This window comes from Oncorhynchus nerka, linkage group LG28 (assembly GCF_034236695.1).
Source record: "Oncorhynchus nerka isolate Pitt River linkage group LG28, Oner_Uvic_2.0, whole genome shotgun sequence".
NCBI lineage: Eukaryota > Metazoa > Chordata > Actinopteri > Salmoniformes > Salmonidae > Oncorhynchus > Oncorhynchus nerka.
The window spans coordinates 76,033,925-76,057,232 of record NC_088423.1 but is presented as its reverse complement, the minus strand read 5'-3'; the positions used below and the strand labels follow the sequence as shown (position 1 = coordinate 76,057,232).

The following is a 23,308-nucleotide window of genomic DNA, read 5'->3' as shown; positions in this document are numbered from 1 at the left end:
GGGCAGCCTAAGTATGGTTCTCAATCAGAGACAACGATAGACAGCTGTCCCTGATTGAGAACCCTACCTGGCCAAAACATAGAACTACACACTATAGAACATAGAATACCCACCCCAACTCACGCCCTGACCAAACCAAAATAGAGACATAAAATGGATCTCTAAGGTCAGGGCGTGACAATTGCTTATATTTACAACAGGAATATTGTATTTACAACCTGGCTCGCATGAAAATAAACCACGGGGAAAAGCGTCCTTCATTCGCTATTTAAGTGCATAGATGACATGCATTTTTTCCCACTGCCCCTGATACAGGTGCATGATAATGGTCCATTCTAAATCAAAACAAATGTCACACATATATTATTTAGTATATGTAAAGAAACGATTAAATAAAGAATAGTCTGATGGGTGACAATATTAGCCTATGAGTTGTGAATTATATATTATCACTTGTGAATGGTGCCGAGCATAAGAAACAATGCCTTTTTGGGGGGAATTTTTCTTATCGTAGTGGCACACCTCATGCAGCCTAGCCCATAGGCCTATATGTTTTAATAAGGTTTGTATCACAACTAAAGTGGCCAAATAACTTCTTAAAATGAAGCACATTAATCCGCTTTACAATGAGTGTAGAGCCTAACTGGCATACATATGCAGCGTGTGAGTTTCAAGTTTGGGGAAGATCATTTACACTATAAAAATGCACCTTCATAATAAAAGCGTTACATGCATAATTGCATTTGCGGTCACTTTTGATAATGGTGTTTTCCGCTGCACTTATAATGTGAAGAAATAGCCTAGTAGTTTATTAACATTTTAAGCTTAACGTTCTGATCTGTTGCTTCAGCCACATTGCAATACATTTTTTTTTACAATTATGCTAGTGGTTGTATTAATTTGGGATCTATTGCATCCCACAACTGTCCCAGAATGTGTTTGGAATATTTATTTCTCGCACAGAATAGAATAGGTCGACTTTTGTACTATGGAGGATCGTAGTTTGACATTGGCTAGTGCTTTTGCTTTTCGTTAGGCCTACTCATCTTGTTGGCTGATGAAAGTAAATGTGGACCGTTCTTTCAATGTCTTCAATATGCACCTCGGAATTGGATAAGGACGCGCACAGTTGCGTTCCCGATGTGTCTGTCTTCACTTGTAGCCCGTGAAAAAAACCCGATCACGTGACGGAGAGCCATGCTTCAGATTGCACAGCACACTCAGGGAGAAGGGTACAAGGCAGCACTCCCGTGCCGCAGTGAAATTCGAGGTATTATCAAGTGCTTTTCTAAATTGTGAATGAGAAACTATTAGAGTGTGTATAGCCTGTGTATAGCCTGTGCAAGAAAACAAAGCAGAGCTCATGCCTTTTTCAAGCAAATTTTTTCAAATCATCATTAGAATTGCATCATGAAGCCTTACAATGTATTAAACATCAAAACATGTTGCCCAATGTTTGTAGAACATCTAAAGTTAAATTAATAACTCTAAATTAAGACTATAGTAATACCTATTTCTTTGTTAACTGACCAACACAGAATAGAGGCATGTGTGCACTCCCTCAAATCGTTTGGAGAAAATATTTATATTTTATTCAGCTTTGTTCAATTATATTCTTCATACTATAAAATAATATAAAAAATTGCTACGGAATTATAAGCAAATCTTGTCTGCTAAATGAACTAGTGTAGCCCACAGCCATTTGACATAGCCACATCAGGACCTAGCGTAATGACATCTCAGGGTATGCTATTATGTTCTTCTGAAATAGACTACATTTTCTTCATATCTTGCTTCTTTAGATCTGTCTAAAATAAATAATGGATTGTGAAGGTGTTGGCCATATTACATGGATTTATTATACTTTTTTAAATGGCTTGTAGGCTCTGTGTGGAAGCCAGGAGATGCTAAATGTGTTTATGTTTATTAACAGTCAATTACCGTGAAACCGACAGTTATTTGCTTGACAATCACCGGCTGATGAAATTTCATGGCCGCCACAGCCCTAACTGTGCCTCAATATTTCTGGTAAATGTGGCATACTGGACCTGATGCCTAGAAATTAATAACACATCCGGTCGAAGAAACATTTAAGTGGTTTCAATTGATTTAGTTTAAATCCTCAGACTGTGACAAAAAAATCCAGTTCATACATCCAGTGTTTTATGTTAGATATGATATCAAACCTATTTTCACTCCCTCCAATAATTATGTATCATTTCTCCAATCTGCTTATTACAGGATATCCCGGCCACTTGCCATCTTTCACAGATCAAGACTTTATGGACCTTTTTAGATGAAAAATTATCAATACAGGACGAAACGTCAGCAGAAATGCGTTGACACATTGGCAACGCCGAGCCACTATCCATGCCAGCATCAATAATTTAGCCGCCAGCTCATAACTTATTTTTTTTTATGCATAATTGAATCTGACCAATGTTTTCTTCAGCCGTTAAAATGTAGAGCAGTTTTTAAACAATAAAAGGAGTGCTCCATTGAGTTGTTATTGGCTACTCTTTCTCTTTTGCATAGCATATGTACAGTAGATATATAGCTCTAGACACTGTAGCAGCCATTCCTACTATAATCTGTGCATTTTAGCCTACAGAGGTGAAAGGGGTTGTATTTATTTACAACTGTTTGCTTTCTCCAGTCCCTTAACTTGCTATAGATGTAGAAGGTGTGGTGAGATAGAGAGTCTGCTCTCACCTTTTTATAACTGTGGCTGAAAAGGGGAAGAGGGTCTCATTGAGGTGAAGTGTGCGCGCCGTGCGTGTGTGTGCGTGTCTGGGTAGGTGTTTGTACGTGTGTGTGCACACCAGTATGTGTGAGAGCGCCTCTTGTGTGTTCCTGTGTGTGTGTCTGAAATAGGAAGTGGAGGTGTCACAGTGTTATTTTAGGCCCATTAGTCCTGGGTTTGCGTGACTAGGGCTGGAAGTGGGGCTGTGGAGGGCTGACTTAGCTGAAACAGGTTTTGGGTACAGTAGGGGAGGATTGTCTGACCTCACCCTGGGTGTGTGCTGAGTGTGTGCAGGTGTGTGCATTGCTTTAGTGTATTTGTGTGTATGCTTTAGTCTGTGTGTTTGTGCTTGCATCTGGATGAGGAATGGGAGAACTTGAAGATGCTCTCTCACGCTCTCGTGCTCTCTCTCTTTCTCTCGCTCTCTAGCGCTCTCGCTCTAGCTCTCTCTCGCTCTCTCGCCCTCTCTCGCTTGCTCTCTCGCTCTCTCACGTTCTCGCTCTCTCGCGTTCTTGCTCTCTATCTCTCTCGCTCTAGCTCTCTCTCTGCCCTGCCCTGCTGTGCTCCAGACAGACAAGTGTGTGACAGTGAGCAGCCAGCGCTGCTGAGATGGTTGTATGCACAGTGAAATGTAACGTGAGCAGAGTTATTCTCAGCTCCTCCGTTTACAGAAGAACAACAAGAGCTGAAGGACGAGAGAGAGAGCGAGAGAGAGAGAGAGAGCAAGAGAGAGAGAGAGAGCATCTTCAAGTTCTCCCATCCCTCGTCCAGATGCAAGCACAAACACACAGACTAAAGCATACACACAAATACAGTAAAGCAATGCACACACCTGCACACATGATTGCACGCGCACACACACACACAAAGTTATTATTACATTTGTTTCAACAATTGATTGAGAGAAAGGTGATATATGCATTTTATATTCACATTATAAATTAAATGAGGTCAAGGTGGGTGCATTTAATGATGCAATGTTTTATATTAAGCTGCTAGCATAAGAGAGAGCGAGAGAGAGCGAGAGAGTGAGAGAGAGCGAGAGAGAGTGAGAGAGAGCGAGAGAGAGAGCGAGAGAGAGCGAGAGAGAGAGAGAGAGAGCGAGAGAGAGCGAGAGAGAGAGAGAGAGAGATGAACAGTAAAAGGAATCGTTGCTCTCTTGGCCCCGGCATGCATTGGCGACCCCGCTACAATTCTCATTTGTTTTGCAATAGAGCTTAATAAATATTGATTTACTATTTTAATTACATGCTAATCTCAAAACACATAGGTGCCAGCTTTATGGCTCTCTCAAGACATAGGGCAAATTTCCTCTTTGCAAATATTTATTAGTGACGTGGTCCAGAGAGGGCTATAAAAGTGAATAGTGATCATTAAACAGACAGTAACTGTCTACAAGTGTCAATATCAGCCACGCCAGTGGACAGGCCAACCAATCAATTGTAATATAATTGTGCTGCCCCTTTAAGAGCTATGTAAATCAAGTAAGGAGATAAAACTGCTCCAAAGTTGTTACTATGGAATAGTTATGATGATTAATAGTGAATATGCTGCATAGGTAGGTTGAAGACATTACATTAGAAATATGATTTAAAATGATGTACTGTCAGTTCAGCTGTGTAAAATAGTTTTTTTCTCAGTCTAATTCCAATAAAATGCTACATTGAATAAGAAAACAATTACTAAAATACAAATAACAAATTTGAAGTATGAAATCAATTTGAAAGCAGGGAAACAAATTCATTTGTTAGCAATTTTTTCTCTCCTCTCTCTCTCCTTTTTCTCTCTCTGCCTTTCTCATTTTGTCCCTCCTTTCCTAATACTTCCACCAGTGAGATATATTGAAACTGAGACTGCATTAAGGTGATTAGAAAGCTGAGATATTCAGGGGAAAGCTTGTCTTTTTCAAAGGGGAAAATCCTGATTATGGGTAAACAACTTACTATTCATCTCCTCAGTGTTTCATTTGAACTGAACAAAATGGACATCAAATAGTATAGAATATAGTATAGATTTTTTTGTATTACTTATATGTGAGTATGCGTGTGTGAGAATATGTATGTGTTTGGGAATAATCTATGCGCTGTGCAAGGTTTGCATGGTTTGTTCCTCAGATCAAGGTTGCTGGTTTAATTGAGCCTCAACTGGACCCAGAGCTGAAAGAGCAGAGAGAGCTGCATCGATTAGCTATGATATGGTTCCAATATGGCCGCTCGATCAGGCTTTGTGAGCAGCTCCCTCAGGACTTTGATTTCTCCGTCAAACAACAATCCTGGACCCTGGCCTTCAAAGAGAAGCACCATCTTTGTTGTTGTTTTCCCCAATGTTTGAGCGATGTCACCCAGGTCGATGTTATCCTTGTCCATAAAGACTCTCCCACACCGGAATAGCCACGGAAACAGCTCCAGCTGGCCCTCTCCACGGCAACGGCCAATACTGGTCAATCCCCCATGGTGACAGATTTGCATTGTGCTCCTAAAGAAGCCTGTGCAACACATTGACAACATTTAATTCTGTAACGCAGCTCACATTCTACCCAGTGGCTTCAGCAGCACATCATTACATTCTGCAGCTTTCCCTATCACCTTATCTGAGTGTTGACCAGGACCACTCTGTCAACAGTATCTATGACAGGACCAGGTGCAGCTTAGCGTAGCGTCAGAGGAGCGGTGAGGTGCTAGCGAGAGGCTAACCGTCTAACCGTCTCTGCTAATTGCCTCATTAATGATTCACCGGTGTGAGCCTGCTCTAGCACTTTGCTGTGGGGAGCAAATTGTTCTGATTGGTTTGCCTCTGTCAATTATTGATGAGGCAAACGACCTCAAGTGCTAACACCTTGCTTTGGTGCTGCGGAGTGGCCAACCGTTCCCATCGCTGGGTGGCTGTGTTGTTCACACTGCTAGAGTATTGTGTTGCTCCCGAACACAGCTTACCTCTTAGCCAGGGGTGTATTCAGGACTGTGTTGGTTCTCTCAGAGTGGATGAGTGTAGCCCTGGGGCAGTGAATGTGATCTCTAGTTGTATGGATACTCACGAACACTGAGTCTAGCACAGGTTACTGGATGGAGACTCCTCACAAAACTAGAACAGAACAGGACTTTATTTAGGAGGCCTGGGTAAGGCCAAAATTCCACAAATGTTCCAACTTCAATTAATTATTTATCAATTATGCTTTAATTAAAACTTCTTAGGGCTGCAATCCCGTTAACGGGATCGATATGACAACAGCCAGTGAAAGTGCAAGGAGCCAAATTCAAAACAACAGAAATCTCATAATTAAAATTCCTCAAACATACATGTATCTTATACCGTTTTAAAGCTAATCCTGTTGTTAATCCCACCACAGTGTCCGGTTTCAAATAGGCTTTACAGCGAAAGCACCACAAACGATTATGTTAGGTCACCACCAACTCACAGAATAACACAGACATTTTTCCAGCCAAAGAGAGGAGTCACAAAAAGTACAAATAGAGATCAAATGTATCACTAACCTTTGATGATCTTCATCAGATGACACTCATAAGACTTCATGTTACACAATATATGTATGTTTTGTTTGATAAAGTTAATATTTCAGTATGCATTGGCGCGTTACGTTCACTAGTTCCAAAAACATCCGGTGATATTACAGAGAGCCACATCATTTTACAGAAATAATGTCAATGAAAATACAATTGTTAGACATGGAAATATAAATATACCTCTCCTTAATGCAACAACTGTGTCATATTTCAAAAAAACTTTACGGAAAAAGCAAACCATGCAATAATCTGAGAACAGCGCTAAGAAAAAAATTTATCCGCCATGTTGGAGTCAACAGAAATCAGAAATAATATTATAAGTATTTCCTTACCTTTGATGATCAGAATGCACTCACAGGAATCCTAGTTCCACAATTAATGTTTGTTTTGTTCGATAATGTCCATTATTTATGTCCAAGTAGCTACTTTTGTTAGCGGGTTTAATACACAAGTCCAAACACTCGGGTTGGTCCAGCCGAACGTCGGACAAAAACTTCAAAAAGTTATATTACAGGTCGTAGAAACTTTTCAAACTAAGTACAGAATCATTCATTAGGATCATTTTATCATAAATCTTCAATAACGTTCCAACCGGAGAAGTCCATTGTCCGTAGAAAAGCCATGGAACGCTATCATGTGAAATGCTCCTGACCAGGACCTGGCTCTCTGCCAGACCACTGACTCAAAGAGCTCTCATCCGGCTCCACATCACAGTAGAAGCCTCATTCAAGTTTCTAAAGACATCTAGTTGAAGCCTTAGGAAGTAACCATAACCAGTATCCCACTGTATATTCAATAGGGGCTGGGTTGAAAATCGACCAACCTCAGATTTCCCACTTCCTGTTTGGATTTCTTCTCAGGTTTTTGCCTGCCATATGAGTTCTCTTATACTGACAGACATCATTCAAACAGTTTTAGAAACTTCAGAGTGTTTTCTAATCAATACTAATAGTAATAGGCATATATTAGCAACTGGGACTGAGGAGCAGGCTGTTTACTCTGGGCACCTCTGGGCATCTTTCATCCAAGCTACAAAATACGGCCACTGCAGCCATAAGAGGTTTTAAGATACAAATGTAAAATATATGTCAACCAAACTTCCTCCAAAGGACCTTTCTATGGGTCCTGTTTATTGTAGTTTTGTGAGGAATCAGCCTTCTGTACTGGGACAAAGCAGTAGCTTACAGTTGTTTTCTTCTGAATCTGGTATGTAAGCAGTACACACTGTATCCTCACAGGGAAGGGCACGTGTGTGTGCTGCCCTGAACCACCTGCGTATGTTGGGCCTCAGCTGGAGAAAGAGAGGCTTTGTTTGTGAACAAGTGACTCACCTGGGCCGTACTGATATGGTAGTACACATTGAGGCCTCACTCTCTCCTGTTTTCATGTAGGAAATCATGTCTGACCATTTTGTAAAATGTAAAGAGATGATGATGAAAGTACATGGGAGGCAGGCAGTGATAATTATTACCACCTGAGATTAAAGCAACATTTTAAACTTGGTGGTTTGAGCCCTGAATGCTGATTTAAAAAAATACAAATTATTTCACCTTTATAACCAGGTAAGCTAGTTGAGAACAAGTTCTCATTTACAACTGCGACCTGGCCAAGATAAAGCAAAGCAGTGTGACAAAAACAATGACACAGAGTTACATGGAATAAACAAGCATACAGTCAACACATTAGAAAAAAAGAAAGTCTATATACCGTGTGTGCAAATGGCATGAGGAGGTATGGCAATAAATAGGCCATAGTAGCAAAGAAATTACAATTTAGCAGATTAACACTGGAGTGATAGATGAGCAGAAGATGATGAGCAGATGATGGTACGTAAGTAGTGATACTGGTCTGCAAAAGAGCAGAAAAGTAAATAAAAACAATATGGGGATGAGTTAGGTAGATTGGGTGGGCTATTTACAGATGGACTATGTACAGCTGCAGCGATCGGTTAGCTGCTGAGATAGCTGATGTTTAAAGTTAGTGAGGGAAATTTAAGTCACCAGCTTCAGCGATTTTTGCAATTTGTTCCAGTCACTGGCAGCAGAGAACTGGAAGGAAAGGTCGGCCAAAGGAGGTGTATTTGGCTTTGGGGATGACCAGTGAGATATACCTGCTGGAGCGCGTGATACGGGTGGGTGTTGCTATGGTGACCAGTGAGCTGAGATAAGGCAGAGCTTTACCTAGCATAGACTTGTAGATGACCTGGAGCCAGTGGGTCTGGCGACAAATATGTAGTGAGGGCCAGCCGACTAGAGCATACAGGTCGCAGTGGTGGGTGGTATAAGGCGCTTTGGTAACAAAACGGATGGCACTGTGATAGACTGCATCCAATTTGCTGAGTAGGTATTGTGTATTGGTTCCTGACTTCCCTGAACAGTTGCATATCGCAGGGACTATTCGCGAGGTATTTTGGTTGGCTGATTGGCTGACAGCCGTGGTATATCTAGTGGTATACACTGGCTTCCAGTTGAAGCTCGCATCCGCTACAAGACCATGGTGCTTGCCTACGGAGCTGTGAGGGGAACGGCACCTCAGTACCTCCAGGCTCTGATCAGGCCCTACACCCAAACAAGGGCACTGCGTTCATCCACCTCTGGCCTGCTCGCCTCCCTACCACTGAGAAAGTACAGTTCCCGCGCAGCCCAGTCAAAACTGTTCGCTGCTCTGGCCCTCCAATGGTGGAACAAACTCCCTCACGACGCCAGGACAGCGGAGTCAATCACCACCTTCCGGAGACACCTGAAACCCCACCTCTTTCAGGAATACCTAGGATAGGATAAAGTAATCCTTCTCACCCCCCCCCCCCCCTTAAAAGATTTAGATGTACTATTGTAAAGTGGCTGTTCCACTGGATGTCTTAAGGTGAACGCACCAATTTGTAAGTCGCTCTGGATAAGAGCGTCTGCTAAATGACTTAAATGTAATGTAAATGTATATCAGACCGTATACCACAGGTATGACAAAACATTGATTTTTACTGCTCTAATTTAGTTGGTAAACATTTTATAATAGCAATAAGGCACCTCGGGGTTTGTGATATATGGCCACTATACCACTGCTAAGGGCTGTGTCCAGGCACTCCGCGTTGTATCGTGCGTAAGAATAGGCCATATACTACACCGCCTCGGGCCTTATTGCTTACGTGGTATACAGGACCCACATCATTATAGGTTATAGTAATGAGAGCAGGGATTTTATGATTCTAGGATTTTAGCAAGAGTTGTTCCGAATAGCTGTGTGTGTGTGTGTGTGTGGGTGTGTGTGTGTGTGTGTGTGTGTGTGTGTGTGTGTGTGGTGTGTGGTGTGTGGTGTGTGTGTGTGGTGTGTGTGTATGACTTCTAACATTTTTTACATGCGTTTTTCTGGATTTTTAAAATGTTATTCGGTCTCTCACTGTTCAAATAAACCTACCATTAAAATTATAGACTGATCATTTCTTTGTCAGTAGGCAAATGTACAAAATCAGCAGGGGATCAAATACCTTTTTCCCTCACTGTAGCTGTTGTTCTCTGTCTAATGGCCCACCCACACACAACCCGTATGAATCATCCCAAACCTCTACTCTACCTGGGGGGGGTAGGAAACCTTTCAAGCATTTTTCAGCAAAATATCCACCCAAAGCACTCTCTCACAGTGGCATGACTGCCTGGCTTTAGAGAGTAAACACAGGCTAGATAAAGGAAGTGATGTGTCAGTTATTGATGTGTAGTGCTCCTTCATTGTGAGCCTGTGTGTAATCACTCTGTTGTCGGCCATGTTGTTATACACTGAGGACACAAAACATTAAGCACACCTGCTCTTTCCATGACGCAGTCTGACCAGGTGAATCCAGGTGAAAGCTATGATCATTTTTTGATGTCACTTAAATCAGTGCAGATGAATGGAAGGAGACAGGTTAAATAAGGATTTTTAAGCCTTGAGACAATTGAGACATTGATTGTGTATGTGTGCCATTCAGAGGGTTAAATGGGCAACAGTTTCAAGAGTGTATCAAGAATCAAGAAAAGTCCACAACTGTGGGAAGCATTGGAGTCAACATGGGCCAGTATCCCTGTGGAAAGCTTAGGTGTTCTTAATGTTTGGTATACTCAAATGTTTTTTTCTATTGTAATAATGGCTCAAGGATATCAGAACTGACCAAATAGATACTGAAGGATGCATTCTAGAGATGAATATATCATAGAACTATAAACTTAATGAGTATTATTCTGAAGACTCAAACCCAGAGAGTGATCTTTGACTGAGGGGTTGTGTTTAATCCAGAGGTTAGACTCATCCATGCTGTTAGTGAGCGGCCTCTGTAGCCATCTCTGTCTCTCTGGCCTTAATTGAAGCTGATGAAGGAGTCATCCCCCATGCAGCCGCCGCTGTCGCTCAGAATCTCAGCGTCGATGCAGTCAGACCGTACACACTCACAGGGTGGTCACCGGCCCTTTGTTTTTACACAGGCACCAGGGAGGGCACCAGGGAGGGCACCCCCCCACAAATAACAGTGAGTCAGCCTGCGTCATGGCTGTGACACGGTGGGCCCAGTGTCTGTGGAGGTTATGGTGGGGTCCCTCTCGCTCTTTCACTGACAGTCATGTGTGTCTGTGTGTGTGTGTGTGTGTGGGGGGGGCACAAAAAGGGCACGCAGATGGGTGGTCTGACTCATACACATTTAATGACCTCTACTGTTTCTCTCTCTCTTTCTCTCTTTCTCTCTTTCCTACTCCCTCTCGCTCTCTCTATTGTTCTCTCTCTCTGTTTCTCTCTCTTTCTCTCTCGCTCTCGCATTCTCTATTGTCCTCTCTTTCTCCCTCTCTCTCTCGCTCGGTCTCTCTCTCTTTTTTTCTCTCTCCATGTCTGCAGATAACCTGGCGACTGAACGCTGATGACTTAAGAGTGACTGACCAATGGCATGAGGAACCCCACAAAGCACAACAACATCTAAAGATGACTTCACTGGAGAAGAAGAAAAGACCCCTAAAAGACCCCCTGCAGAGAAATGCTTCAGAGCCTCTTCCTACTCCCACTTTCCTCTCCGCTATTTTACCTCCAGCTTTTTTGTAAGAAAACAAAAACAAAAACAAAACACTGACTCAAATGATGAATCCAGATGATTGACAACATCAGAAGAATATTACTGGAGAAACCATTTCCTCTGTAGGGGGGGACGGGGTAAACAAAACTTTGATGCATGTTACTGTAAGTAGTTCATCTAAAAACCAACCTTTTCCCCCCAAGTGGGATTCTCCACTAAGAAGACTCATCCAAGTCCAGCATTCCTGATATAGGATAAAATACCCAAGCAACCCAGCTCCTCCCTCTGAAATCCCTTACTCTATCTACCGTATCAGAGGTCATTGTAACTACCATTGACAATATGTTCCTCGTTTTAGAGAACTTACTTCCTGTATCATTTTGGAGTTAGTTGGACTGTAAGACTACTATAGTGTATACTATTTGCATAATGAACCAGTCTTCCTCTCCAATGGACATGAGTGATGCATAGCATGGATCTGACTTTACTGTGTTCCTCAGTATGCTTGTAGATCACAAAACTCATAATTGTGAATAGTACAACGATTACACCTTTTTAATCCTAGATTCCTATCTTTACCAGGCAGTATTAACTTAAGGTATACTATGTAGGGCATTTTGTTGACCTGTACATTTGACTAAATGCATAGAAATGCAAGTAATAGCTCATTGTAGTATTTGAATACCTGCAGACATATTAGGGAAACATTTCTGTCTATAAAGACAATGGGACTGTGACTGAGTCATATAGTGTTGACTATATTATGAAGGTAGAACCCAGAATACCGTCTTAGAGAGTAAACATACTATAGTATCCTCAGCAGGGTCCCCAATGCATCTATGTCATGTGTCTACCTGAGATCGTGGGCAGCCGATCTTGTATTTGGTTTGTTTCTTTGTTGTTTCCTCATCCCTTTTGAATAGCTTGTACCAATGGCCCCTCTGGGCTCTGTACTGTGGTCTCTCTCATGGACCTCTCATAGGGCAACACATGTCCTCAGCTAAGGCAGGTGTCTCTATCTCTCTCTCCCACAACACCTGGCATGGTTTACCCAGGTGATCCTCTATACGGCCAAACAAGGCGAACGGATCATCACAGAATGATTTCAAGGTTGCAGAAACCATATTGACTTTTGACCTATCTCAAACTGTCTACTGAAGACATAACAACAACCAGACCAACTACAGCTGTTGGTGCAAGAGAGGATACTGCGCATGGAACGCAACGCATGCAAGATAACCTGAAAGCATCTTCATCCTCTTGCATCCTCTAGCTATATATGTGCTTCCAGGACAAACCTGATACCTAAACAGCCCCTCGCCTGCTCCCACAATCCTCTCTGCTCCTCCTCTCGCCCATCCCAGAGACTCGTGAGGAGAGCGCCAGTCGATGTGTTTCTAAACGTTACGGATGGACGCTCATCGTGATGGTTAAAAACAAACAAACACTTACACACGCACATACACACATACACCCACCCCCACACACATACACCCACACACACACACATACACCCACACACACACACATACACACTCTCAAAGGGAGACGAGTGGAATACAGTGGTGTATGTATGTATATTCTGTATGTATAGAACCCTCAGCTGTAAGTAGTACATGTTGACATGTAGATGAAAATATGCACTGTGATCATAATACCTACCGTAGACAGGCTGGTGGCCGTTGATTCAGACAGAGGAAGAGACACTCTCTCTAAGCCAATGGAAGCACTCTATCCTATGTTTTCAGGGTACATACTCTAAGTTTCCTTAATGACAGAAAATATAATGTGATGGAAATACTGTTCCTTTTAAAAAGGACCTCCTAAGCAAAACCACCGAGCTGAATGGGTTTTAAGCACTTTGAAGGGATGCATAACCCCCCCTTTGATGTCAGAAAGAACCTGGCCAGAGTGAGAGAGCAGGGGGTGTGGTGGGTGTAGGGGGCGAGGGGAGGGAGGGAGGGCAAACTGGGGCGCTCCAATTAAGTGGCAGTGCACAAAGTGGCGTGGGGCGCCCTGCCAGGAACTGTCTATTCATCCCATGTCAAAGGGATTTACACATCTCAATGAGTCAACAGCACTGCCAGGGCTGCCAGCAGCACGGGGAACAGGGGACGAGAGGAATACAGGAAAAGAGGAGAGGTGGAAAGGTAGAATAGAGGTGAGGAGGGGGAGAGGTAAAGAGAGAAAAGGAGTGCAGAGGACAGGAGACGGAAAAGGGCAGAGATGTAGAGCGACAGAGAGGAGAGAGAACAGCAGAGATGTAGAGCGACAGAGAGGAGAGAGAACAGCAGAGATGTAGAGAGACAGAGAGGAGAGAGAACAGCAGAGATGTAGAGAGACAGAGAGGAGAGAGAACAGCAGAGATGTAGAGAGACAGAGAGGAGAGAGAACAGCAGAGATGTAGAGAGACAGAGAGGAGAGAGAACAGCAGAGATGTAGAGAGACAGAGAGGAGAGAGAACAGCAGAGATGTAGAGAGACATAGAGGAGAGAGAACAGCAGAGATGTAGAGAGACAGAGAGGAGAGAGAACTGCAGAGATGTAGAGCGACAGAGAGGAGAGAGAACAGCAGAGATGTAGAGAGACAGAGAGGAGAGAGAACAGCAGAGATGTAGAGAGACAGAGAGGAGAGAGAACTGCAGAGATGTAGAGCGACAGAGAGGAGAGAGAACAGCAGAGATGTAGAGAGACAGAGAGGAGAGAGAACAGCAGAGATGTAGAGAGACAGAGAGGAGAGAGAACAGCAGAGATGTAGAGAGACAGAGAGGAGAGAGAACAGCAGAGATGTAGAGAGACAGAGAGGAGAGAGAACAGCAGAGATGTAGAGAGACAGAGAGGAGAGAGAACAGCAGAGATGTAGAGCGACAGAGAGGAGAGAGAACAGCAGAGATGTAGAGCGACAGAGAGGAGAGAGAAGGGTAGAGATGTAGAGCGACAGAGAAGAAAGAGAAGGGTAGAGATGTAGAGCGACAGAGAGGAGAGAGAAAGGTAGAGATTTAGGGCTACAGAGAGGAGAGAGAAGGGCAGAGATGTAGAGCTACAGAGAGAGAAGGGTAGAGATGTAGGGCTACAGAGAGGAGAGATAAGGGTAGAGATGTAGAGCTACAGAGAGGAGAGAGAAGGGTAGAGATGTAGGGCTACAGAGAGGAGAGAGAAGGGTAGAGATGTAGAGATACAGAGAGGAGAGATAAGGGTAGAGATGTAGAGCTACAGAGAGGAGAGAGAAGGGTAGAGATGTAGGGCTACAGAGAGGAGAGATAAGGGTAGAGATGTAGAGCTACAGAGAGAGAAGGGTAGAGATGTAGGGCTACAGAGAGCGAAGGGAAGAAATGTGGATCGACAGAAAGTAGAGAGAACAGCAGAGATGTAGAGTGACAGAGAGGAGACAGAAAATTAGACAACAAGCAAACAATGTGACAATGTTGAAGTTAAATGGTTCCCACATTTAAGAATGTAGGACAGCATTTCAGACAAAGCCAACATTCTCTCAGCTAGAGACCTGACCAGACAAAATCTGCTCTTCTCTCAGGTCACCTCCACAACCCCTCCTACCCTTCAGCCACAGAGTTCACTGTCCCCTCCACCCCAGCTAGTGCCACTTCCCAACAGCCCTGTGACCTCACATCCTATCTGGGGTTGACTCTGTGTTAATGAGCAATACCTCTAAGCTCAACCAGATGTTCAGGCTAGCCGTTAAATACCTGTTGCTCTTCCACCCCAGCGATTCCTTTATCCTTCCCCAGTGCAGCTGCACTCTCCCTGGGCTGGGCTCCAAGTGCTTCAGCCCCTCTATGGACGGGACCTCCACACAACATGCTCAACTCTGCTGTCATCATCTAACAATAGCAGTGCATCACTTGATGCATCATGACATTAACATAGGGATTGATAAGGATTCATGGGCTTCGGTGATGACAGGTGTGTTGATGGTATGACAGAGATTTCATAATGAAGCAACTCTTTGGGTTTACATTGGCTTATATTGTATGTTTCATAAAATTATACACAGAGCAATCAATGCAAGTGAATCATGTACAGTGGCTCTCCAGTGTAAAGCATTACCAAACCCAAAACAATATTTAACAGTTAGATTAAACAATAGGAAGACATCAGAGACAGGGAGGGATGGACATAGACTGTGACCAGGGACAGTTAAGGAAGAGTTGGCCCCAGTAGGAAAGTAGAGTAGAGATAGAAACCAGTTCAATTTGGTAAACCATCTTCCTCCCGTCTCCTCTGTGTGTGTGTGTGTGTGTGTGTGTGTGTGTGTGTGTGTGTGTGTGTGTGTGTGTGTGTGCGTGTGCGTGTGCGTGTGCGTGTGCGTGCACGTGCGTGTGCGTGTGTGTGTGTCTGCCTGCTTGGTGAGGAAGCAGTAGTAGTAAAAGGCGTTTGATGTGTGTATTAGCTCCCGTCCTTGCGGTCAGCTCGCAACACAAACACAACATCAAAAGGAGTATGGGAGCGGCGTTGCTACCTGGCTCTGTGGTGATAAGTTAATGCAGATCTATTAGGCAGAAGCATATTAAAGGATGAAGATGTCAGTCACACACACGGCAGGAGACATCACGTTGAGCTACTGTTGATGTCCTCCCGAGTTTGAAGCTTTCTGATTTCGCCAAAATGAAGCAAAAGCATTTTTCTGAGGAGTTAAAGAGGGTATAAGTAACAGAGACAGTTGTGATCCCCCCTCGCCTGTTTGAAGAACACGGTTAGTGTGTTTTTCATTGAGATAAACTCGCAGACTGCACACATGCCGTTTCATCAGAGTATGACCCTGACCATGGCATTTCCCACAAGCCTTAGTGTTATTCACAGGTTCCCGTAGACGCTCACAGACACACACACACGTGTACACACATGCTCTTATACACAAACATGCACACTTACACACACACAGACACACATATACACACACCCCACCCACCCACACACACACTCAGACTAATCTAAACAACAGGACTGTATGGAAACAGATCGGCAAAATAATGGATTGTTCAGTGTGCAAACAATAAGCTGTTAGTGTAATCACAGGTCAAAGTTATATTACCCAGAGGCCCACGCTGGGGGTATATTAACATGAGGGATATTTGGGAGGGTGGAGAGAGGGGGGATAGAGTGCTGTCCTGATTCAGATTTACCCCCTATTGGGCACCCCTTGTCTCCTTTATTTCCTTCTCTCCTCCACTCCAATACATACACAGACCCTGCATTTAATCAGGCTCACCCCTCCCCCTCTTACTTTATTTTCTCACTGCTCATTCCTACTTTCATGTGTCTTCTCTGTCTCAATCCCCTTCCTCCTCTCTTTCATCTCCTTCCCTTTTCTTTCCACTCTTCGCTTCTCCTCTCCTTTTCTCTCCTCTTTTTCTGCTCTTTCCTCTCTTCTCCCTTTCTCCCCCCCTCCCAGACTGAGGCAAGCTATTGAGGTGAAGGACTCCATCAATCTCCCTGGTGTGTGTGAGAGAGAGAGAGAGAGAGAGAGAGAGAGAGAGAGAGAGAGAGAGAGAGAGAGAGAGAGAGAGAGAGAGAGAGAGGGAGAGAGACACAGAGAGAGAGAGGTGAAACGGACCCAGAATCTTGTTTTTGGATTAAGCAAATAGAGGAGTGGGTAACATAGGGCCATCAAGCTGCTTGGTGGGTCATTTGTCAGCCCTCCACAAAGCCACACAAACAAGAGACAAGAGGAGAGAGAAAGTCAATTACCACTGTCAGTGGACAGGGGGAGAACGAGAAAGATAGAGGGAGGGAGCCATATCCACTTTCATTAGAAGCCTATGTATCCTCTAGCCTGTGTTCTGCAGTGACTACCATGGCTTATGCATGTGTCAAGTCACATCCACAAACAAACCACTAGGCCCAGTGTTGTGTCTGTTAGGATAAATACTCTGTACATAATTTTCTTTGGCCTTGTGGCTAATCAACTTAGCTGGCCTGTATTTGTTTTATCACCTAGCTCTTTCTCTTGCCTGGTTAATAACTACATGCCTCTCTGGCTATACAGTTCATTAGTGTGATGGCTAGCTGGCTAATGTGTGTGTAGGGTAGGCTCCTGTCCCATTGGAGCACGTGTACATTGGGGAGGTGTGGCAGAGCAAACAGTGGGGAAGGACAGAGAAGAGGAAAACAGCTTATAAGAGAGATAATGTGACTGGTCATTTAGCTAATGGCAGTGATGTAATAGTGAAGCTGGTGCCTCCTGTGATTCTGTGGACTCTAGGGGCGTAGGGGTGTATAATGGTGTGGTAGAGCAGACGGTCACATAGGGGGACTGTAGAGAGACCTTCCAGTGTTGTGACTGGACATAACAGACACACATGCTCACGTTCCAATGCATGTCTGTATCTGTGTGTCGTTTTTGGGTTGGCTCTGTGATGATTAGGCTTGACCTGAGACCTGAGACTGACCTTTGGCCTGAGGCCGGACAAGGTATTGGCAGTGAGGTCACAGGATTACTGAATAGACCCTCCCCTCTTTAAAGCCAGACCCCCGTCTGCCTCCGTTGCTGTCCCAGGTCAAATCAACCTCATAATGCTGTACCACAGTGGCAGGGACGATGAGACTACCATGCTGCTGTAATGACATCAGAACAGAGTGGTGGAGCCTGGCTTAGGCTACTGAGATAATGAACAGAGGGTTTAATATGGTGATAAAGCTCCCAAAGCCCAGCCTGACCAACCGATTGGATTGGCCTCAAGGGGGTCCACTAGCCTCACATCAACCCCCTTGAAACCTCACCGAGCTGGGATCGGCACCCAAGAAGATTTGGGGGCCTGGATAGAATGGGTTTAGCCAAATAGTCCTGACGTGATGTAATTGCCAAGGGACTGACCCCTGTGTAACACCATAACCATAACAGTGCTGAATCCTCAGCATCTTGCCTAGTTAAATAAAGGTTCAATAAAAATAAATACAAATCTGATTGGCTTATAAGGAGGATGTTGTTCCTGGTTTCCCAGTAAGGTTCAGCTAAGGTGACATGGATATGTCATGGTGAGGCGTCATATTTAGCTATTAGCTAAATGTGATCTGACACATGTTTTCTCAGTGCTTTGAGACTTTTGTTTTTGTAGTGCATTGTCGCTGCCAAATAAATGTAATACATAAATAAATAAAACAGGTAAAAAGGTTGTCAGTAAACTCATAAAATCCCAAACCTGGCTGAGGTTGTTATAGGGGAGGGAACTTCTAGAAAACCTGAGTTCCCGCTCGAGAAATAAATAAATTGTGGAATAATAAATCGCACAGAGACAATGGACAGGTGGCATTTCAGGCTGCGCCGTTTAGTCGTGCAGTCTGCTTTCTGACAGCTTGATTTAGGCTCCTGCAGCTGAGCCAGAATAATTGAGAGAGAAACAGACAGAGAGAGAGAGGGACAGAGACAAACAGAGAAACAGAAAGACAAAGGGAGAAGGAAAAAGAAAACCAAGACAGACAAATCTTTTCCATCTTCAATTCTCAGGCCTGAACTGAACTGCACTGATTGCAGAGGATGCCATTCTACCACTCAAATGGCTGCACCCAGATCAGTTCGATGAGGTGGAATAAGGAGCTCTGCCCATTCTATGTCACTGTGGGTCGTGATGCCCATCTGACTCAGGGTCAGGTGCATAGTGGTCACAGAAGGGATTGAGACACCCCTCCACCGTCACAGCCACCTGTGCCTGGCCCTTTCTGAGTCATATAGGGCTTATTGGGGGCAAGTGGATGAGGGTGCAGAGAGGGGGAGTTTTGGGGGAACTTTGGTGGGGAGAAGGGGGGTTGGAATAGGGTGTCCCCCGCTGAGAGATGGGTGTAATCCCTCTGTATTAAAGCAGTGAAATGTTGTCAGGGTCCAGAACATTCTCCCCAAAACCCTCCCCCTTCACCCCCAACCGTTTTCATTCCCTCCAGAGTACAGAGTGAGAGTTAGAACAACTGGGGACAACCATACGCTTTCACAGGGTTTCCTAAAACAGAGTGCCCCCGAACTCAATCAACATGTATCTTTAAATTCCCACAAATAAATCATTGTGATAAAATCTTTATTACCAATTGGCTACACACAATGAAGTTCAATACGCCAATATTCACAAAAAACACTGTTTGTTAGATTGGCCTCTATTTAGCTTCAGGAGTAATATTTTCCTGTAGTTATGTCCCTCCTAATCTCCAGGTCAAGCAGTGATTTTTTTGACCCAATCTGTTTTAAAAGTATTGCCTTTAGAGGACAATTAAACATTTACAGCTCCTGGTCTAAAGCTGGTTTAAAGCCTGTTTCAATAAGCCCCACCTCCTCTCGCCCTCCCAGGTTAATTTGCTCTTCTCCCTCGTTTCAATTTCACTGTAGTAAACGTCTTCCTTATTTCCCATAAGGGCTTCCATGGTGAGGTTTTGATTGTCCAATGGGGTGGGCTGTGATGTTGGCTGTGGTGGAATCGTCAAAGGGGTCATCAAAGCCTCGGTGATGCTTGCCGGAGTCTTATTGCCGTGGCAATCAGCCCCCTGCTACTTGGCCTGGGTGACCCCAGTCAGAGATAAGCTTTATGGGATGGCCCATTAACATGCCGGGCAGGCCACCTCCCTCGTTTATCAAATGCGCTGCTGTGAAATCAACTGTTTATGGAACCCCAGTGAGAGGATAGCGCTGCTGATTGCCTATATTAGGGCCTGGCTTGTAAATGAGGTGCCCATAGACAAAGAACCTTCAGTAGACTAGAGATACATATAATTATATGCTGGTGTTATTCTCACTAACTGAGCAGTATATTTAATGACTGCTGCAACAGCCGCAAGAGGGTTGGCATTGCAACCACCGAACCTGAAAACTCTGGGGGAGGGTGTATGTGTTCATCCACGTCTTCCATGTACAGCATGAACCCACAGAATCCAACAATCAAACAACACCTACATGACGTTACACGTAGGGATGTTCAAATATATATGTGTCTAAGTATGGCCATATAAATGTCCACTCCCATGATGCTGTATCTAAACAACTCAATAGTCTTCCTTTCTTTCTACCCTGTCAAAGCTTCCTATGGTCCTGTGGATGTCATGTTGTTCTGTGGCTGTTTTGTGGGGATGGACATGTTAGCCACGTTAGCCGCGGAGTAGCGTAGCCTCATGTTAGGGAGGTGAGGCTGCTGTGGCATGGTCCGCTAAAGCCTGATCACTGGTGAAGGCCTTGTCAATATGTCTTCCGTGATGGATGGTGATGGCCCACCGCGTCTTTGTACACAACAGGGGGCCCAAGTGTTTGTCGCCTGAGAGATAGAGGGAGGGAGGGAGACAGGGAGGGAGGGAGGGTGCGGGCGAGACTCAGCTTAATGTCCTTCACCAGTGCTGTGCATGTTCTCCCAAATCTGTGCTATTTGCTTTTCCCTTCACGGCACAGTTAACACCGTCAATTAACCTTTCCAATCACTCTGTGCTCAGAGTTTGGTGCACAACACAGACAGAGACAGAGAGGGAGCGAGAGAGACACAGTGTTACGCAATGCACTGACTTAAGAGACAGAACATTCTCTTTTATGTGCACGTCCTGTGTACTCTGCAATATGTCCGTATCAAGCTGCTTTCTCTTCACCATTCTGGAGATGTAAATGAAACACATGAAAGACGATGTGCTGTAGAATCACCCTTCCTTGTAGCCCATGTCTGTAAATAGAATGTAAATACCAAACAGCTATGCATGCTGATAAACTAGCAAGTCGTTCAGGTACTTTTGTAATCCAAGATTCTCATTTGGCATGTACTGAAGAAGAAGAAGAAATCCAACAAGAAAATGAAATAAAAAAGAAACTATAAAAATGGATACAGTTTGTTAAACAACTTCAATAACTGAGGGATATATGTCTTTGCTGTTAATGTTTTCTTACTGATACTTAAAATGCGATAGCCTGCCATTATTAACAGTGCTCTGCTCATGTTACTTGTTCCCTGTTATTATGTTTGTAAAGATGGGGTTGAGGTAATGTAGGCCATGAACCTCCCGTAGGTTAGTGGATTGTCTAGGTCGGGGTATGATCGAGGAGAGAGGGGAGGGGTGGAGACAAGCTCTGACTCATACTTATCATAGATTATTTCAATGCCATTGCACGTTCGTATACATACTTTAAAATGAATTATTACATATCCTTAGTCGCTAACTCAGCCAATTAAATGCCATGGCCAAACGGTTTCGCTTGAAAGCTGTTAGTTGAGACGGCAGGATCTGAGAGCCAGATTGAGCTGCTTATTTGATTTATTTAACCAAAAATAAAATTCACCAGCTTCAAAGAGTGGGCCGCTTTTTAAAAGGTACACATATGTTTCTAACACGACAACACAACATAATACTACAACAAAGCTCAGAAGAAGCTTGGTAGAGAACAACTTTTTAATGTTGATTCACTTCACATAAATTGAGGGTGTAATTAATGAATGACTAATTACTTGCAAGGATAATGAGTCATATAAAACGTGGATTGGACGAGTCCTGTTTTTCCAGTATGGTCTTTGCAATGCGTGGGTATATTGAGAAACAAGCAATGATTATCAAAAAGTCCAATTTGCCTCGGCCCTAGCGACTGAAACGTTCTGAGAGGATGAGAAAGGAGGAGGGTTGGTTGGATGAGAATGGTTTTGTTTTCTAAGAGTGTTTATTTTCCACCATTAGAAACTGAATCCCATGGCGCTCATGGTAGATGGAAGTGTCTAATTTTTAACCTGTGCTAAAGATATTTTACATTTAATAAATAATCATTGTAACAAGACAACTGTTCTGTGTCGTATTGTGTGTCATATCGTTGTACAGTTCTAGTTACTACTGGTCTTTACATACGCTAGACTGTGTGTGTAGTGTGACTTCTATAATATTTTTCCTCAGTGTACTGTGCTTCTGTCCTTACAGTAGGGTCAGTAAATGGAGTGTTTGTGGGTGTGTGTGTACGTGTGCATATGTGTCTTTCAGAGTGTGTTTATATCTGTGTCAGCGTGTCTGCATATGTACTGTATGTACCACTGACTGCATACGTGAATGTGTGCATGTGTGTGTGTGAGTAGATGCCATGGTGAAGGCCCATCAGGACTAGATAAACAGCATGGACTTCAGGCTCTTTCAGGTCATCCTCCATTCAAGCGAGCCTCTCAACCAGGCAGGACTGGATTTGATACATAGATAGCCAAATGGGGCACTCAACCCTCTACTCTGGACTAATGCTCCTTCCCCAGGGGCCTGATAGTACCCTCAACCCTCTACTCTGGACTAATGCTCCTTCCCCAGGGGCCTGATAGTACCCTCAACCCTCTACTCTGGACTAATGCTCCTTCCCCAGGGGCCTGATAGTACCCTCAACCCTCTACTCTGGACTAATGCTCCTTCCCCAGGGGCCTGATAGTACCCTCAACCCTCTACTCTGGACTAATGCTCCTTCCCCAGGGGCCTGATAGTACCCTCAACCCTCTACTCTGGACTAATGCTCCTTCCCCAGGGGCCTGATAGTACCCTCAACCCTCTACTCTGGACTAATGCTCCTTCCCCAGGGGCCTGATAGTACCCTCAACCCTCTACTCTGGACTAATGCTCCTTCCCCAAGGACCTGATAGTACCCTCAACCCTCTACTCTGGACTAATGCTCCTTCCCTAGGGACCTGATAGTACCCTCAACCCTCCACTCTGGACTAATGCTCCTTCACCAGGGGCCTGATAGTACCCTCAACCCTCTACTCTGGACTAATGCTCCTTCCCCAAGGACCTGATAGTACCCTCAACCCTCTACTCTGGATGAATGCTCCTTCACCAGGGACCTGATAGTACCCTCAACCCTCCACTATGGACTAATGCTCCTTCCCCAAGGACCTGATAGTACCCTCAACCCTCCACTCTGGACTAATGCTCCTTCACCAAGGACCTGATAGTACCCTCAACCCTCCACTCTGGATTAATGCTCCTTCACCAGGGACCTGATAGTACCCTCAACCCTCCACTCTGGACTAATGCTCCTTCACCAGGGACCTGATAGTACCCTCAACCCTCTACTCTGGATTAATGCTCCTTCCCC

General features: G+C 44.2%; 1 protein-coding gene across 1 annotated transcript in view; it reads left to right on the top strand.

Annotated features, from left to right (window-relative positions):
* LOC115113677 (transcription factor Maf-like) overlaps nt 1-13,204 on the top strand; it is a 160,249-nt gene extending 147,045 nt beyond the window's left edge. Inside the window, exon 3 of the mRNA XM_065013125.1 lies at nt 11,116-13,204. The gene's annotated coding sequence lies outside the window, so the exon portion shown is untranslated. The remainder of the gene's footprint in view (nt 1-11,115) is intronic.
* Nucleotides 13,205-23,308: the final 10,104 nt, after the last annotated feature.